This window comes from Eumetopias jubatus, unplaced genomic scaffold, assembly GCF_037043125.1.
Source record: "Eumetopias jubatus isolate StellerSeaLion01/CBP00866 unplaced genomic scaffold, mEumJub1_p1.0 scaffold_15, whole genome shotgun sequence".
Classification (NCBI taxonomy): domain Eukaryota; kingdom Metazoa; phylum Chordata; class Mammalia; order Carnivora; family Otariidae; genus Eumetopias; species Eumetopias jubatus.
The window spans coordinates 45,036,121-45,056,175 of record NW_028274821.1 but is presented as its reverse complement, the minus strand read 5'-3'; positions in this window follow the sequence as shown (position 1 = coordinate 45,056,175).

The following is a 20,055-nucleotide window of genomic DNA, read 5'->3' as shown; positions in this document are numbered from 1 at the left end:
GCATCGGGCTCCCTGCTCCTTGGGAGCCTGCTTCTCCCTCTGCCTCTCTCTCTCTCTCTCTGTCTCTCATGAATAAATGAATGGAATCTAAAAAAAAAATCCATATGAAATCAAATTAAAAAAAAATTATTCTTGGGAGCACATTGGGATTAATACTGACACTATAATCTTAGAGAATATTTGTTAATTCTTTCCCTTTGGAATATCCAACACTTGGTCAGTGACTCGGGGTTATAGTAGAGAAATGAGAAAAAAAAGCCATTAGTAAAAGTAAAACACGTGTTAGAAAATTGCTTTGGGGAAGATCTCGGCAATCAGAATCCTGTATCTTCAAAGCAACTAATGATTGTTAAAGGCAGATCTCTGTAGGCCTTTTCCAAGATGTATTGTGTAAAAAAAAAAAGATATACAGAGTAAACCAAATATCTATTTTTATCTTAGAAATCTGGTCCCATCAAAAGGCTGACAATTTTTTTTTTAAAGATTTTATTTATTTATTTGAGAGAAAGAGAATGAGAGATAGAGAGCACGAGAGGGAAGAGGGTCAGAGGGAGAAGCAGACTCCCCGCCGAGCAGGGAGCCGGATGCAGGACTCGATCCCGGGACTCCAGGATCACGACCTGGGCCGAAAGCAGTCGCTTAACCAACTGAGCCACCCAGTTGGCTGACAGTTTTTAGTTCACCATCTTGACCCTTCAAAAAAGAAATCTTTCAAACAAGACGTAACAAAAGTTGATAAAAGTAATTTCAGAATCTGCTCAGATAACATTTTTTCTTATAAACCGGTAACACAGGCACCTCTGGAAGTCCAGTTTGCTCTGAGTTCCTCCTGCCTGGAATGTGCAGTCCCTGAAGGAGAAAAGAGTCTGTCTGCAGATAAGGCACATACAGACCAGGATTGTAAAAAGGTGTTCATTCATTTGAGTTGTATGGTGATTTTTCCTGACGTGTATGCCAACTTAAAAAGTTGTATACACCTTTTCTTTTTTTTTTAAAGATTTTATTTATTTATTTGACAGAGAGAGACACAGCGAGAGAGGGAACACAAGCAGGGGGAGTGGGAGAGGGAGAAGCAGGCTTCCCACTGAGCAGGGAGCCTGATGCGGGGCTCGATCCCAGGACCCTGGGATCATGTCCCGAGCCGAAGGCAGACGCCCAACGCCTGAGCCACCCAGGCGCCCCGACCTTTTCTTTTTTCTTTTTTTTTCATAGAGACAAATATTTATTAGAGATTACAATGGAAATTTCACTCATCATTAAGATCTACATGGATAATGTCAAAGGCTTAGCTTAGCTAAGTTTTGCATGGGAAGTTTTTTTTTTTTTAAGATTTTGTTTATTTCAGAGAGAGAGAGAGAGAGTACAAGCAGGGGGAAGGGGCGGAGGAAGAGGGAGAAGCAGGCTCCCCACGGAGCAGGGAGCCCGATGCGGGGCTCCATCCCAGGACCCTGGGATCATGACTCGAGCCGAAAGCAGATGCGTAACCACTGAGCCACCCAGGCGCCCCGCATGGGAAGGTTTTTTCTTTGAATGTAGTAGTAGTGATATTCTAGGGCAGAAGACAGTCCCACTTCAATAGATAACATAGTGTAAAAATGAATATTTGACAGCCAAATTTCCCTGCAGCATTGTGTGTGGAGGACCATGGCTATGAATATGCTCAAACAATTTAAATGACCTTGAAATTTGCTGTAGAGTATTGGTACAGGACAAAACATCTCTTGGTTCTCATCTTAGGTTCTTGGCTGGGGCTCTTCCAGAAAGGGGTCACTTTTCTGTTCAGAGTGTTGTTACTATTCTTATCTTCGATCTCCTGTTGAGTTCGTAGGTGTTCAGAATGGTTTGATCCCTATTCAGCTGAATTCCTGAGACCAGATGAAATCCAGGTCTCCTACTCCTCCGCCATCTTGCTCCGCCCCCTCCGACCTTTTCTTTTTTTAAGATTCTATTTATTTACTTGAGAGAGAGAGAGCGCATAAGCTGGTGGGGGAGGACAGAGGGAGAGGGGAAAGCAGGCTCCCCACTGAGCAGGGAGCCCGATGCGGGGCTTGATCCTAGGACCCCAAGATCATGACCTGAGCCAAAGGCAGACGCTTAACCTACTGAGCCCTCCAGGCCCCTGTATATGCCTTTAAATGAGAGAAGGAATCTACCATATTATTCCGGATATCTGATAAACACAGCATTAAGCACATTTCTTCTTAGGGAGGAGTTTGCATTTTAAGAATATATATTAATGTCCTCAAAACACTGCTTTGAGGAAGGTCAAGAGAGGTATGTACAGGGGCATTTATACAGTGAGAAGCAAGAGCATATCTGCCTTGTATCTTTGTCCTGGATTCCTAAGATGCAAACTCTTCAAGGCATTTGGAGGAGAGAATATTTCAGACTTTTTCATCAAAAATATTAGAAAGTCAATGGGTCATGATTTACTGGTACCAATGAGAGTTGGTATTTTTCCCAGTGATTTCTCCTGACTCTTTTGCCCAGCTCCCTAAATCTAGCTTTCCTTGAGGTTTACTCAAACCCTCCTTTCTCTTCTTTCTGGACTGTTTTCCTTGACTCATAGCCATATTACACAACTCCTAACTCCCATTAAATCCTCCAAGGTAATGACTCCTAAATCAACCTTCCCACTGTGAGCTCTGTGCGTATAGGGACAATGTGTGCAGGCTGATGCAACTGGTCTAGAGATCTTTCTTGGAATAGCAAGGTTCTAGATGAGGGATTGACAGAACTTCTCTGTATGGGGCCAAATAGTCTGTTTCAATTACTCTGTTCTGTTATTGTAGCATGAAAGCAGCTGCAGACAACATATAATCAAATGGGCATAGCTGTGTTCCAATAGAATTTTATTTTCAAAAACAAGAGGCAGGCAGGATTTGGTTACAATTTGCTGATTTCTTTTTTTTTAAGATTTTATTTATTTAGGGGTGCCTGGGTGGCTCAGTCATTAAGTGTCTGCCTTCTGCTCAGATCATGATCCCAGGGTCCTGGGATCAAGCCCCACAACGGGCTCCCTGCTCCATGGGAAGCCTGCTTCTCCCTCTCCCACTCCCCCTGCTTGTGTTCCCTCCCTCACTGTCTCTCTCTCGCTGTCAAATAAATAAATAAATAAATAAAATCTAAAAAAAAAAGATTTTATTTATTTATTTGTCAGAGAGAAGGAGAGAGAAAGCATGAACAGGGAGAACGGCAGGCAGAGGGAGAAACAGGCTCCCCCCCTAAGCAGGGAGTCTGATGCAGGGCTTGATCCCAGGACCCTGGGATCATGACCTGAGCTGAAGGCAGACGCCCAACCGACTGAGCCACCCAGGTGCCCTGGAAAATGTGTTTTTTAAGATAAATGTTATTAATTGCTCTTTATTTTCACCTGGGATTTATCTGGCAAATTTCACTGGCCTCTTTTTTAACTGTGGTTGAAGGAGGAGGGCAGCGGTCTGGCATGCGCATAGCAATCACCTGGTGATCCATTAAAATGGAGGTTTTCATTCATTGGGTCTGCATGGACCTGAGAGGGGATATTTATGATATAATGCTGCTGGTCCCTGAACCACAGTAGCTGTCCATGTAGGCTGTTGACATGAAGGAAGATGGATGGGTCTGCTGGCCTCCCTGGTCTGCTTTTCCCACATGTGGAAAAGCTGCCAAACTTTTGAAAGAATGAAGTCAGCTACGAGACGTTAAAGTCTGTGGGGAAGAACAGTAGCACCACGTGCTACCAAAGGGTAGGGAAATGATGAGGGAAAAGGAGAACTTGTGTTCTCTGGGGCTTATCTTCAGACCACATTCAGACACCAGGGGAACTTGAATCTCTTTGGACTTTGCTTGAAATGCTGGACTAGAAAAGGAGTACATGAGAGGTGAGATGGCAGATGAGGCTTTTGCAACAAACCATTGACACCTTTATCTCCTAACAAAGTAGTGTGATGACACAAATTGTCAACAGTGTGACTTTTATTAAGCTTACGTGGACCATCTGACCGTTTCCCCAGCAATACACTGGCAATGATAACTAAAGCAAATACAGCAAATGATTAATTGTAGAATTTAGGTGATGGATGTATAGGTGTTCACCGAGCAGTTCTTTCTGCTTCCCTGCATGTTTGAAAATCTTCATAATAAAATCTTCCTACCTCTCACGGTTTCCATAAGGTAAAAATGAGATAAATTAGAACAGAGTAGATGTAGCTGAATAATGTTAACCTAGTGTGACCAGTGGGTATACTCTAAGGGACTTTAAGTTTTAGAAATTCTAAGCATAAATATATATAAAATATCTCTGAAGGGATACATGAGAAAATAATAACATTGGTGGCCTGGGGTGGGGGATGGGGAAGTTTGTAGTTAGAGGCCAAGAATGGAAGGGGGACTTCTCACTGAATTCCCTTTTGTAAGTTTTGTATATCAGATTGTATGTATGTATTACCTATTCAACAATAAATAAAATAGGGGCACCTGAGTGGCTCACTCCGTTAAGCATCTGCCTTTGGCTCAGGTCATGATCTCGGGATCCTAAGATCGAGTCCTGCATCGGGCTTCCTGCTCAGCAGGGAATCTGCTTCTCCCTCTCCCTACCCCTGCTCTCACTCGCTCACACTCTCTCTCTCAAAAGAATAAATAAAAAATCTTTAAAAAATAAATAAAAAACAGATGTAGAGCTCTCAAAGTCTAACAGTCTCTTTCCAAGTAGTATAATAAGTGTTAAATTACAGAAGTTGCTGTGCATGGAAGCAAAGAAGTCAATGTCCAGCTTCATAAAGTGGGGCATTGTGGGACTGGACTGACCTGTCTGCAACCAGCTGCCTCTGTCTATTTGGGGATGTTTTGACTATGAGCCAAAGGTCTACATTTTCCATTCCTGTTTTCCTGGCAGGGCTGGGCCCAGGAAGTAACTCGGTTGGGTAGCCCCAAAATAAGGGGTTCAGGGGCACCTGGGTGGCTCACTGGGTTAAGCATCTGACTCTTGATTTCAGCTCAGGTCATGATCTTAGGGTCCTGGGATCAAGCTCCACAATGGGCTCTGTGCTCAGCACCGAGTCTACTTGGGATTCTCTCTCTCCCTCTACCTCTGCCCCTCTCCCTGCTCACACTATCTCTCTCTAAAAATAAATAACTAAAATCTTTTAAGAAAAACAAAAAGAATGGGGGGTTCAGAGGCAGACTGGAGGTAGACCACACTGCTGCAGACTTGCATTAAAGGAGGCCGACAGAGCTAAGAAGTGAAAGCTACACCTCATGATTGGGGCAGAGTCCTGTGTAAATAATGGTTTACACATTACATACCTTACAGTTTACAGAGTGTTCATAAACACTGCTTCCTCTGAGCAACACAGCTGCCCTAGGAGGTAAGTACCGATTTTGTGCTGTTTCACTGAAGAGGAAGCTAAGTGGGGTGGCCATGAGATATGCCTCTCCAATATCCTTCCAACTGCAGGAGCAACTGACTGAGGGCCCCCCTGTGTTCTGAAATGCATCTGTGTGTTTGAGGTAAGGCCATGCTGCCCATGGTTTCTTTTGTTGTTCTTTTTTTTTTTTTTAAGATTTTATTTATTTATATTTTTTAAGGAAGCTCTATGCCCAATGTGGGGCTTGAACTTATAACCCCGAGATCAAGCATTGCATGGTCTACTGAGTAAGCCAGCCAGGCGCCCCCCATTGTTGTTCTTTGTTAATAATTTGCCCTTTACCATTCTTCATCCCCACTTTTCATTGTCCTTGTTAATGTTCTGGGGTTTGTAATTACACTGACCAACCTAGAGATTCTAGGAATGTACACAGGCCAGAAAAGCTATCTGCAGGTCACCCTTATGGTTTGGCAGAGAATGTCATAAACCCACAAATGCTAGTCTAAGGAGGAAACTGTGTAAGTTTGTTGAAATGGTGTTACCAGAAGAATGGAGACATTGTAAGCTGTGAGCATGACACCATATAACATAGGGTAGGGAGGAGGCAGAGGAATCAGCAGGCTCTTTTCTAGGATCTTCTTGGAATTGGCCTGCAGCAATCTGGTAGGCTGTTGGCGTGAGTTCCCAGGATTCCACGGGGAGTTCATTCTGAATGGACACAATGTTTTGTCAGAACAATTAGGGCTTCCTTCCTAAAGTGTGCTTGGCCGGAAAGAAAGCAAGAACCCTTCAGGGGCTAGTGTTCTAGGAGTGGTTGGCCCTGAAATGACGCATGGAGGAAGGGCTACGGCATTAGGATGGTGGAGGTGATTTTGAGCAACATGAAAAGCCGAGTCTTGTGGAAGCAACCCTCGTAGGCAAGCTGACCTGATCATTATAATGCTTACCTCTTGCTCATATAATCCCTGGAGATAGGAAGTATGGCTGGAGAATAGGAGAGTACCAAAGCAAGACAGGCCAAAGGAAAGGGAGAGCTTGAGAGGCAGAACTCGGTTTGGTGGAGAAATGAAGAACGTCTTTAAGGAGCTGTGTATGTAACCAAACTGGTGATTGGCAGGACTTTGTTCCTTATGTGTACAAGTGCATGTGCCACACACACACACAGAAGGAGCAATATTACCTTGCCGCTTTATAACGTCAGAATCCTCAGACATTAACTGTATTTGGAGCTCTCCAAGAGTGGGGGTCATGAATTCTCCATCTGTTGCATTGGTTGCGTGGCGGGGCCTCCTTGAATACATGTATTGTTCTTTTGGGTGTCATGGAAAATGTTCTTGGCTCCCGGGCAATATGCATTGTGCTAATTGATTTGTATGCTTAAGAGCACAGAGGTTCCTTACCTCATCTGCAACACTGTTCATCCACACATTTTTGAGAGCTTTACCTAACAGTCCAGGTTTTTTGTTTGTTTTTGTTTTTGTTTTTGGAGTAGGCTTCAGGCCCAGTGTGGAGCCCGATGTGGGGCTTGAACTCACCATCCTGAGATCAAGACCTGAGCTGAATTCAAGAGTCAGATGTGTAACTGACTGAGCCACCTAAGTGCCCTCTTAACAGTCCAGTTTTAACACGTCTGACTAAGCATGAGGTGTGTCATTGCCAACAGTCAGTTCTAGATTGGACCCCTACAGCCATTAGCTATTTTCTGAGAGACCTGGAGAATCAACTATAAACAAAAAGTGGAGGATGAGGGGTGGGCTCTTGGTGGTGGTTGTGGTGGTGGTTGCTGGAGGACATGCGCAAGGGCCTGAAGGGAAACTGCTCCTTCTGGCAGGGGGAGGATAGAGCCTGCAGACCCAAGACAAGGAGTCCCAGGAAAAGGAAGCCTAGGGGGCTTCTACTTTTTCCAAGATTTCTGTCTGCCTAATTTCCTAAGGATTCAGAGTATTGGTAAGGAGCTGCCAAGTCTTTTCAGGGACCCCGCAGCCGCTTGAAGATTGTATTAGGGATTCTCACAGATAGGCAGGACTTCAAAAGAAGTCTGTGTGAAGCTAATGATGGTAATATGTGACCCATTTGTAAGGGTTACGCATGCTGCTTTTTGTGTATTAACGTCGTATCCTGCAATGATCTTTCCTATAATCACTTAATAGTTCCAGAAATTCTTTTTTCAGTTCTTTTGGGTTTTCTATATAGACTGTCATGTCATACGTAAACAAAGACAGTTTTATTTCTTCCTTCCCAAACTGTATACCTTTTATTTCCTTTTCTTGTCTTACTGTATTAGCTAGAACTTCCAGTACAATATTTAAAGGGAATGGTGGGAGGGGACATCCTTCCCTTGTTACTCACATTATGAAGCTTTTGGTTTTTAAATTTTCTTTTATGCTTTCTGCCCACAAAAGTAGAAATACAGGCTCATTACACATTTTCAAATGTTTTAAAAAATATGTAATACAAAAAGTGGGAGTTTTTTTTCAATCCCTAACCACCTACCTCAAGTTGCTATTGCCAGTTATTTGATATGTCTCTCAAGACGGCATACTTTGTGGGGCACCTGGGTGGCTCACTTGGTCAAGCATCTGACTCTTGATTTCAGCTCAGGTCATGATCTCAGGGTCATGAGATTGAGCCCCAAGTTGGGCTTGATGCTGGGTGTGGAGCCTGCTTAAGATTCTTTTTCTTCAGGGTACCTGCATTGCATCCAGCTCCCTGCTCAGCAGGAGGCCTGCTTCTCCCTCCCCCACTCCCGCTGCTTGTGTTCCCTCTCTCTCCATCTCTCTCTCTGTCAAATGAATAAATAAAATCTTAAAAAAAAAAGATTCTGGGCGCCTGGGTGGCTCAGTTGGTTAAAGCAACTGCCTTCGGCTCAGGTCATGATCCCGGAGTCCCGGGATCAAGTCCCGCATCGGGCTCCCTGCTCGGCGAGGAGCCTGCTTCTCCCTCTGACCCTGCCCCCTCTGATGTATTCTCTCTCTCTCATTCTCGCTCTCTCAAATAAATAAATCTTTAAAAAAAAAAAAGATTCTTTCTCTCCCTCTTCTTCTGCCTCCCCTTCCCTGTGCACTCTCTCTCTCTAAAAAAAAAAAAAGACATACTTTGTGATTTTAAAGCAAATTGTGTGTGCCTTAACACATGATATGTCTGACAAAAAATAAATTTCACTGCAAACTGAGATTTCTTGGTAGTTTGGAGTATAGGTATTAAGCTATGTGTATGTTTGTGTGGAAAAGAGAGAGAAAGACAGATTGAATGTGATAAAATCGCCCCTACTCCTTTTCTGGGAAATGCTCTTCAGTTCTTGATTTTTATCTTTCATAGGAAATTGTGTTATGAATTAGGTAGCCAGATCATTTATCTAACATGAATATGTTAAAAATTTTTTTTAAAGATTTTATTTATTTTTTTTTTTGAGAGAGGGACAGAGAAAGAGGGAGAGAGCACAAGCAGGGGAGGGGCAGGTAGAGGGAGAAGCAGGTCCCCCACGGAGCAGGGAGCCTGGTGCGGGGCTTGATCCCAGGACCTGAGATCATGACCTGAGCCGAAGGCAGACGCTTAACTGACTGAGCCACCCAGGTGCCCTGAATGTGTTAAAATTTACTTCAGTTACAGAATTCCCTAATAAGAATTCTCTAAAATTAAATAAATAAATAATAAATAAAGTAACTGGTTATGAGTTATACCCACATATGTGCTTGCTCACCTGTTGGAGAGCTGTCAAGAACATGATGACCTATGTGTGGCTTCTGCCCCAGGATCCTTGAAGTTCTTACAAATACATGAAGGGAAGGAGCCATGTCTTAGATGCCTAGCAAAGATACCCTGGAGTAGAGATTTAAGAATTCTTTTTTTTTTTTTTAAGATTTTATTTATTTATTTGACAGAGAGAGAGAGACAGCAAGAGAGGGAACACAAGCAGGGGGAATGGGAGAGGGAGAAGCAGGCTTCCCGCAGAGCAGGGAGCCCGATGCGGGGCTCGATCCCAGGACCCTGGGATCATGACCCGAGCCGAAGGCAGACACTTAACCATCTGAACCACCCAGGCGCCCCAAGACTTAAGAATTCTTAAGGAAATGATTGGTTGGGGAGACCTCTCCTGGAAGTGAAACCTTGTACCTTTGGGGATGCCCCGCCACCAAGTAGTTCCAGAGGTTGGTACTGGCTGGTTGGGAATGCGTGTTGCTTGGAAAAGGCAGGTAAAGAGACCTAAAAGGGGACTAGGAAGGGGTCCCGTGGTCCTGCTGCCACCTGTGCTCAGTTTGTGCTCCCACACCCAACTTTTTCAGAACATTTGAGAGAATATGCCTTGGTTCATGAATCAGACTTGCAATTTTGAGACTTCCTACACTTGCTCTTTCTTAGCCAAAAGGCCAAGAAGCCATGGGAGACTTCCTAACTGGCCATCTCCGAGCACTATGGGACTTCCTGACTCAGGTACATGTGTAACGTTCACAGGTGGATTTCCTAGAACAGGTGAGCTGTACCCAGTTACTGGCTTTCTGTAACCAAGTTGCTAGGTACAATTTAACAATCATCAATGACTCCTATGGCTAGGTATTTAGTTTTTGAGCATTAAGTATACTCTAATAAAAATTTTCATTAAAAAAAACCTTTTTATTCTGTCACAAGTAATATAGTTCATTGAATTAATTAATTAGTTTCTTATAATATAGTTCATTTTAGAGAACAGAGATAAACAGTATGAAAAAGTGAACTGTAATCCTCCCACCAAATGATAACTATAATTAACATTTTGGTATATTTCCTTTTAAAATACCCATACTTTAACAACCTTTCAATAAATAGACATTTTATAGTTAATATGAGAAAGTTTTCCTTCCTCCTTTTATTTTAACTGAGGGATAGTTACAATGTTTCTTCCCCTTTTTTTTTTCAGAATTGCTATATTATTAGTATTTTTCAAAAACAGTTGACCACAGGGCGCCTGGGTGGCTTAGTTGGTTAAGCCTCTGCCTTTGGCTCAGGCCATGATCCCGGGATCTTGGGATGGAGCCCCGTGTCGGGCTCCCTGCTTAGTGGTGAGTCTGCCTCTCTTTCTCTCTGTGCCCCTACCCCCGCTTGTGCTTGCTCTCTCTCAAATAAGTAAATAAATAAAATCTTAAAAAAAAGTACAGTTGACCATGGATTATTTTTATTCATCCTAATGACAACCTTGGGTGTTTTAAATATCTGTATCCTTGGGTGGGGGCATGGGTTAGCCTGGTGATGGGTATTAAAGAGGGCACGTTCTGCATGGAGCACTGGGTGTTATGCACAAACAATGACTCATGGAACACTACATCAAAAACTAATGATGTAATGTATGGTGATTAACATAACAATAAAAATTAAAAAAAATAAATATCTGTATCCTTATATTCTGGATAGAGACACTGAGAGCTATGATGTTTCTTTATGAAAGTATTGAGAAGATAAACAATCAGTTTGCTTTGGTTATTTAAACACACATTCTGTTTAAATGGCATTCTTTTTTATTTACATTTTTTAGGGAGGTTATGTTTAAAAAAGAGCTTCACGCTGATTCCCAGACCAAAGTCCTTGGACCTCGGTTAGAATTGCTTTAGTTTGAACAGAAATATATAATATTTCTATCCTCTAAACTTCAACCTGGGTTGTTTCTGTATTCCCTCCTTGAGTGTTTGTAAGTCTTTTGTCTTCAGAGAGATTTATTCAGCTAAAGAATCCTGTTACTCAGCCTGGAGTCATGTGGGTAACCGGGTAAACAGCCAACCTGGACACACAACTGTAGAAAATTTAATGTTCACCATACATTTACTGAAAAAAGCAAGCTACCAAATAATACTGATAATAAAAACCTACTTTTATGAAAGTATAAGATTAGATAAATACATTTACGAAGAACTAATACAGAAATGCTATAGTCCAAAATATTACCAGTGGTTCTCTCTAGGTGATAGAGTTATGGGTGATTATTATTGTTTCATTTGTGTTTATATTTACATTTTTTCTTCAATAGGCATATATTACATGTTTTCATAAATTATTTTTATAATCAAACAAAACTTTATGGTAAGATCATAATCTTTATTGGTCAAAAATAAAATGATAGTTCAAAAAAGGAAATCGCATTTATTTCCAACATATTCTCCCTCCTAATAACTCTCCTCCTTATCTAAAACATTCATCGTGCTAAGTGCTATGTGGTTTCCTCTCAACTCTGAGAGGATGATTTTGAGAAGAAAATCTGTTAGAAGAGCAGAGTGGAAAGAGGAATAAAACACCAGCATGTATTACATGTATGACATTCAATTTAATTCAGCTGTATACTACCTAGGTACATATGGATTTAATTATTTGTCTACATTTTCAAGATTATATTTTTCAACCTGTAAAACCAGCCCGAAGCCCCTTAATGTGGGAGAGGGGGGAGCAGTGTTTTTGAGTCCATATTCCATTACCATCCTGTTGTATCTAATCAGGACCTAAGTAAGGAGCGTAAATGGTGAAGGGGAGGTGTATGGTTGTAGCTAACTGATCTGTATTCTGTTTCAGAAACGTTGTCTTCCCTTTCTCCTGGGACAGTAGATTAGAGTGGTTTTAGTTTGCTAAAGCCAAACATGAAGATTTCTGCAGCCTTGGAAAAGCAATGTAGCTCTCAGAGATGTGCACCAGCATAACTTTGTGTCACATGCCTTTTTTTTTTTTTCATTTCAGTGTTCTAACAGTTGAAGGTCATCAAAGACAGATTGATTTTGGTTTGTTTGTTTTTACAGATCTGTTAAAATGACATCAGGATTATTCAACCCCAATATAGTCTTAAATTTTAGAAGGTCAACTCTGAATTCCTGATGAATTTCATAGCGTTTATAGTAGCATGCTCCTGCATATCTACTGAGTTTTGGAGATCATGATATATCCCTTTGTCTTTCCTTAGAGAAGCTTTTTGGATTTTTTTGTAATAAAATATTGAATTGAATGTAGAACTTTAGTTAATTGGCTCAGATAAAAGGAATGACTCATCCTTGGATGGCACAAACTGAACTTCACCTTGAGAGTTTCATTCTTCAGTTCAGAGAGTGGGATGATTCTGGAAGTGGCCCTGGCAGTGGTTGGTAAAGTCATGTTTCCCTAACTTTCTCAGTTGTTTGGTGAGTCATTAAGGACTGTTAATATTAGCTCTGTCAGAAGCCAGGTGAGGAAAAGAATCTCTGCCAAATCACATTCCAGAGCCTGAAACTTTTGGCTTAGTAATCGTTCCAAAATTAAAATACTTAAACAAAAACCAAAAACAAATCACTCTTCTCCTGCCCCTCCTTCCTACTTTGCTCTTGACTAATAGGAAGACTCAGAGAAATGGAAGGATCAGGCATCTTAAAAATGAAAGCAGGCAACAAAGACAGGTTCCCAAGGGTGACTGGCCACAGCTTTGGCCTCCAGCAAAACTGCTGAGGCAGCCATCTGAGGAGAAGGTGCTTGGCTGAAGATCTGTGCCCCAGGCCATTTTCATGCTCACAGAAGCACAAGAGACCCACTGAGTGAGATAGATATCAGTAGGGTTTCTTCCTGATCTGGAATTCTATGGTTGTCCTCTGGGCTTTGTGGCCACAAATTAAAATGACCTCATTACAATTCTTAATTCCCGAGAAACAGCAAAAAAGATATAAATGTGGTCACCACAGGTCTGATGTCCTTGGGGAACTGATTAAGCCTGGAGACTGACACACAGGTAGTATATGGGAGAAGGGGTGTGTTGGGGGGATATGTGTGTTTGGGGCAGACTTTCTTTTTTTTGTAAGATTTTTTTTATTTATTTGACAGAGAGAGACAGAGCGAGAGAGGGAACACAAGCAGGGGGAGTGGGAGAGGGAGAAGCAGGCTTCCCACTGAGCAGGGAGCCCGATGCGGGGCTCGATCCCAAGACCCTGGGATCATGACCTGAGCCGAAGGCAGACGCTTAACGAATGAGCCACCCAGGCGCCCCTCACCTTTCATTTTTCGTTTTGTTTTTTCTTTCTTACTACCTCATTCCCTCTTGAACATTCATTCAACAAACATTTCCGGGGGACTTTTAGACCTTTCTCCTTCCGAGATAGCATGACATAGCTCAAAGAACTTTGGCTCCGAAGGTGGCAGACAGGATCGGAGACCCAACTCCAGCACTTACAAACCGGGTATGCCCGGACAGGTGACTTTGAGTCAGAGCACAGAATAGGAATAGCATGTCCTTCCTCCTCCCATGAGGATGTACTTTGTAGATTGTTTAAAAAAGAAAAATAGTTTTATTAACTTGTAAATGCCCCCAGGGAGGGGGCATCTACTAAACTTGTCTTTAGCATTTTGGTTTGAATTCGTCTATAAGTGCTTTTGACTTTTATTGAGAGCACAGGTTTGTTAGACTTGGAGTGTGTTGGGGGGATACTGTAGTAGAGAGACTCAAAGCAGACGAAGAACATTAAACCACCTTGGGAAGGGAGGATTCTTTGAGAGAAAATGGGCTGAAAGAGTAGGTGAGGGGCCCTCAGAAAATACTTTGCCCGCTTTAATTTTCCTGTGGTCAAGTCCTGATTGTCATGGACCTGGATACACACACAGTAGAGTGTGACCTCCAGGCAGAGCTGCTTAGGTTATTTAGGACAAAGGCCATTTATTTTGCAAACTCCTATGCTCTAGTAACCCCCAAATCATAAGTTCTTGGGTTATTATATTATTATAACCTTATTATAAGGTTGGGAATTGGTTCTCTTTCTAGCACTGGGGCTAGTGAATAAGCTTGAGTTAGAGTTTAAATTAATAAATACAGTTGACTCTTCAACAACACAAAGGTTGGGGTTCTGACTTCCTGTGCAGTTAAAAGTCTGCATACAGGGATGCCTGGGTGGCTCAGCTGGTTAAGTGTTAAGTGTCTTCCTTTGCTCAGGTCATGATCCTGGAGTCCTGGGATCATGTCCTGTATCAGGCTCCTTGCTCCACGGGGAGCCTGCTTCTCCCTTGGCCTGCCGCTCCCCCTGCTTGTGCTCTCTCTCTCTCTGACAAATAAATAAAATCTTAAAAAAACTGCATATAACTTTTGATTCCCCCAAAACTTAACTATTAATAGTGTACTGTTGACTAGAAGCCTTACTGATAATATAAACAGTTGATTAACACATATTTTGTGTTATATGGACCATATACTGTATTTGTACAATAAAGCTAGAGAAAAGAAAATATTAAGGAAGTCATAAGGAAGAGAAAATATATTTATAGTACTGTATTGCACTTATTGAAAAAGATCTGTATATAAGTGGACTCCGGCAGCTCAAATCCTTGTTGTTCAGAGGTCAACTGTATATATTATAAAGGGCAATTGTTTATGCAGAATGATTCAGTGAAACAGACCTCCTGTTGAGTTATATATTTTTTTTAAAGATTATTTATTTATTTATTTGACAGAGAGACACAGCGAGAGAGGGAACACAAGCAGGGGGAGTGGGAGAGGGAGAAGCAGGCTCCCTGCTTGAGCAGGGAGCCTGATGCGGGGCTCAATCCCAAGACCCTGGGATCATGACCTGAGCTGAAGGCAGACGCTTAACCGACTGAGCCACCCAGGCGCCCCTTGAGTTATATTTTTGTATACATTGTGGGGAGCCCATGGAGCCAGGGATCTCAGGGTCTGGTTTCAACTCTACCAGCTGTGGTGCCTTAGGCAAATCACTCAGCTGCTTTGTCCCCTAGAAGTCTGGCCGGAATGCAGTAGGTCTCACTTTTCCTGGATTACCTGCATCAGGGTGACCTGAGCTACTTTTTAAATGTTTTTGGACTTGTTGTTTTTTTTTAAGATTTTATTTATTTTTTTTATGTGAGAGAGAGCACAAGCGGTGGGGAGGGGCAGAAGGAGAGGGAGAAGCGGACTCCCCGCTGAGCATGGAGCCTGATATGGGGCTTAATCCCGGGACCTTAGGACTGAGCCACCCAGGCACTCCTCTTTTTTTTTTTTTAAAGATTATTTATTTACTTATTTATGTTATTTGAGAGAGAGAAAGAGGGAGAGAGAGAACATGAGCCAGGAGAGGGCAGGAGGAGAGGGAGAGAATCTCAAGGTGACTCTGCCCTGAGCAAGGAGCCCATTGTTGGGCTCCATCCCATGACCCTGAGATCATGACCTGAGCCGAAATCAAGAGTCAGATACTCGATCGACTGAGTCACTCAGGTACCCCCTGGACTATTTCTTATATTTGGTGAAAAAGAATCTCTGGGGATGAGGTCCCAGAATCTTTTATTTTTTTTAAAAATATTTTATTTATTTATTTGACAGAGAGAGAGAGAGAGAGAGAGAGCAGGAAAACAAGCAGGGGGAGTGGGAGAGGGAGAAGCAGGCTTCCTGCCAAGCAGGGAGCCCAGTGCAGGACTCGATCCCAGGACCCTGGGACCATGACCTGAGCCGAGGGCAGACACTTAACGGCTGAGCCACCCAGACGCCCAGAATCTTTATTTTTAAAAAGTGCCCCAGGCCATCGTCATGCACATAAGGACTCACTGGATGGGACCATCGGTGGGATCTCTTCCTGCTCCAAAATTCTGTTCATTCTCATCACCTTAATTTTACTTAGCTCTATTTTCTGTGAACAAAATGAAATTAAAAGGAGAAAGGCAATGACACTAGCTAAGAACCTATTATTTGCCTGGTGCTATGTTTGGGGCCTTATACTCATTGTCTTAGTTTTCTGCACAACAATCCTTTGAGGTAGGTGTTATTGTTATCACACAGTATACATAAATTCCAAGTTGGAACTCTGTACAAACTTCCAACTCTAAGATGAATAAGTTCTGGGGATGTAATATACAGCATGATGACCATAGTTCTCATCACACACACACACAAATTGTCACTACGATGTGATAACTAACCTTACTGTAGTAATCCTTTTTCCATATATATGTATATAAAATAACTGCATTGTACACCTTAAACTTACACAATGTTGTATGTCTACTGTATCTCAATAAAACTGGAGGGGAAAAGTCAGGGCTCTGATTTCAAAGTCAATTTTGTTGTTTTTTGATTTTTTATTTTTTTTTTGCCACAGTCTCATGCTATAGTAAGAAACCACAGAAGAACTTACTGTAATTGGTAAGCTCTAGTGTAGCACCTTATCTTAATACAATAGATTACTATCTTAGGAGCTGTTTCTTCATCCTTGTTGAATCACTGAGCTTCTCCTATTGTGAATGTTAATTACCTGATTTGATGATGATATGAAAACAGTAAGCTTCATTGTATTCTTTGCCTTATTTTTCTTACCTATTTAAAATGTATTCTTCTGGGGCGCCTGGGTGGCTCAGTCGGTTGAGCGTCTGCCTTAGGCTCAGGTCATGATCCCGGGCTCCTGGGATCTAGCCCCACATTGGGCTCCCTGCTCGGAGGGAAGCCTGCTTCTCCCTCCCCCACTCCCCCTGCTTGTGTTCCCTCTCTCGCTGTGTCTCTCTGTCAAATAAATAAATAAAATCTTTAAAAAAATAAAAGGTATTCTTATAATCTATGTGTTTTCTGAGGCAAGAGGCAATCTAAGTCCTTTGTGTGTGATAGGGAATAAACTGGATATAAATAATAAAAAGTAAGCTATATTATGAATTCATTTAATACTTGCATTCACTTAGGGGCACCTGGGTGGCTCATTCGGTTAAGCAACTGACTCTTGGTTTCGGCTCAGGTTGTGACCTTGGGGTCATGGAATCAAGCCCCACGTGTGGCTCTGCACTGAGCATGGAGTCTGCCTGAGATTCTCTCTCCCCCTCTCCCTCTGCCTCTCCCACGCCTATGTTCATGCTCTCTCTCTCTCTAAAAAATAAATAAATCTTTAAAGAAATAATTGCATTCACTGAAATAGAAAAAAAATACATGAAGTTGTGATAGCCCAGGATAATTTCAGTTTATGAAATCTCAAAACTATAGCTACAAGATGGAGGGAAAAGAAAGAAATAGACAAGACATGGATTCGAAATTTGATGAGATCTATCTTTTGTATGCTTCTACTTGTGTTATCTATTTCACATAGAGAAGGGAAGGGGCCCTGGCAGGCTAAAATATAAGAAATTCTTTGAGAAGGATAAGGAAGTTGGTTTGTTTGGAAACTAAGTCAAGACAAAGGCCATGTGAAAGAGGAGCTGCCTTTTCCTCTCCAAGGTATTTGGAAGGGAATAAAAGAAGAATGGCAGAGGATCAAGTTTGGGCACAATTAGGAAAGTAGACGATGGGGAGCCTGGGTGGCTCAGTCGTTAAGCGTCTGCCTTCGGCTCAGGTCATGATCCCGGGGTCCTGGGATTGAGCCCCGCATCGGGCTCCCTGCTCAGCGGGAAGCCTGCTTCTCCCTCTCCCACTCCCCCTGCTTGTGTTCCCTCTCTCACTGTCTCTCTCTGTCAAATAAATAAATAAAATCTTTAAAAAAAAGGAAAGTAGACGAATTGGGTCATCCAAGAAATTCTTCCTGCTGGTGACCAGTTTGCATGGAGTTTGAACTGGTCAAAACAGAAATCATCTAGCCTCCTGACTCATTAGTTGTGACCCATTATTTTTATCTCTGGTTCATGAGAAAAGCAGTTTTATCTAATTTCCAGCTCAGATGAAAAGAAAAAAACACAGTATTTTTCTCCTGTGTTTGGCTGGGCTGTCCTACAATAAGGGAATAAAGAAAAGGCACCTGTCTGGTTTTGTAAAATGTTTATAGAAAGAACATTGTAACAACATAAACAATGTATTGTCCTTTTTTGTATTAAGACAATACAGCTGGAAGGAACCCTAGATACCATCTAACTCCTTCATATAGGCATTGAGGCCTATGAAGGTCAAGTGTATTCACTGCCTAAGAGCACACACCATAGATTCTGGAGCCAGACCTACGTGGTTTGAGACTCGATTCTGCCATTTACGGGTTTGTGGCCTTGGGGCTGAGGAGGACCTCACAGAGAAGAGCCGTGTGTCACAGAATGAGTAGAGTTTGCCAGATGGGTGAGAGACTGAGGGTATGTCCAAAGAGGGAGGGCTGGGGGGAAGAGTGGGCTGCATGGTAGAGTGAATGCAGGTGGATGTAGCTGGAGCACCCCGGAGTGAAGAGAATAAGCCAGGGAGAGAACCTGTTTTTTAAAAGATCTTATTTTATTTATTTGACAGAAAGACACAGCTAAAGAGGGAACACACGTAGGGGGAGCAGGAGAGGGAGAAGCAGGCTTCCCACTGAGCAGGGAGCCCGATGAAGGGCTTGATCCCAGGACCCCGGAATCATGACCTGAGCCCAAGGCAGATGCTTAACAACTGAGCTACCCAGGTGCCCCAGAACCTGTTGTTCTGCCTTTGGAAGAGGAAACTTCATTGCCAGATTTTTTTTTCCTTGCTAATTCACTATTACTTTGTATCAATTATATACTGAAAGAAGGCTGAGCTGCTACAAACTCTGGGATAGGTTTCTTTGTCAACAGGGTCTCCCATAGTTTGTCGCTCAGGAAGACGAGGCAGGGCTTGGGTTGTTGCTGGTCCTTTGGAGCCCCTTCTACTTCCCCTGTGAGCTGAGCTCTCTTTAGCCCAATGCCCAGCATGGCTCTCTTGGACAAAAGAGCTCTGGATGTGGTTATAAAACAATAGCTACCATTTCTAGGTATTTGGCATTATTCTGTTGAGTGTATTGATTCATTTAATCCTTGCAAAACATTTTTTGAAGTAAGCACAACCATACTTTTTTCTTTTCTCAACTTTTCAAAACTTACCTAGAGAAGTAGAACATACATGCAAAAAATATATAGGTTTAATATATGATATATATATTAAAGTATAAATTCATATAAGTTTAATACAGTTTCACAAAAAGAGCACAAACATGTCACTAGCTCCCAGCACAAGAAAAAAATTAGCAGTGGGGCACCTGGGTGGCTCAGCTGGTTAAGTGACTCTTGATTTCGGCTTAGGTCATGATCTCAGAGTCATAAGATCTAACCGTGCGTCGGGCTCGTGCTGAGTGTAGAGCCTGCTTGGGATTCTCTTTCCCTCTCCCTCTGCCCCCGCCCCTCATTATCTATCTTCCCCCCCCCCGCCCCCGGCTTGTGTATGGTGTGTGCTTTCTCATACTCTCCGTCAAAAAAAAAAGGAAAGAAAAACTTAGCATCACTCAAAGGGCTTTCGTGGGCCGCATCCAGTCACTAGTTCTCCTCAGCCCCCAAAGCAATGGCCATCCTTACTTCTAACAGCAGAACTTAGTTTGCTTGTTTTGTACAGTGTTATTTGTCTGCAGTTTCTTTCATTTACATTACATTGTATATGATTACAGGTCCAATCATTTCCTTTCATTGCTGCATTATTTCCTCTACCTTGTCTCTTGAAACATTTAAAGCCCCAGAAAAGTTGAAAAATGAGTACAGTGAACACCCATATGCCCTTTATTTAGAGCATGGAGGACTATTATTATTTCCACTTCATAGGTGAGGGAACTAAGGCAAAGAGAAATTAGGTAATTAACCTAGGTCATGCCTCTAGGATGTAGTCTTGCATAACTTGCTGCTTAGTCAGCCATATGGGCAAATCCCATAACTTGTCTGAGGCTGTTCCTTCATTAGTAAGATGGGTTTCCAGACTTTTGTGAGGCTGAAATGTGAGGAACATGTGAAAGTGCCATGTGAGGAGTACAGGGGCTCAAAAGGGGTATTAAAAATGCAAGCTCCTGGGTCTCACTCCCTACAGATCCTGGCTCAGTAGGTCTGGGGT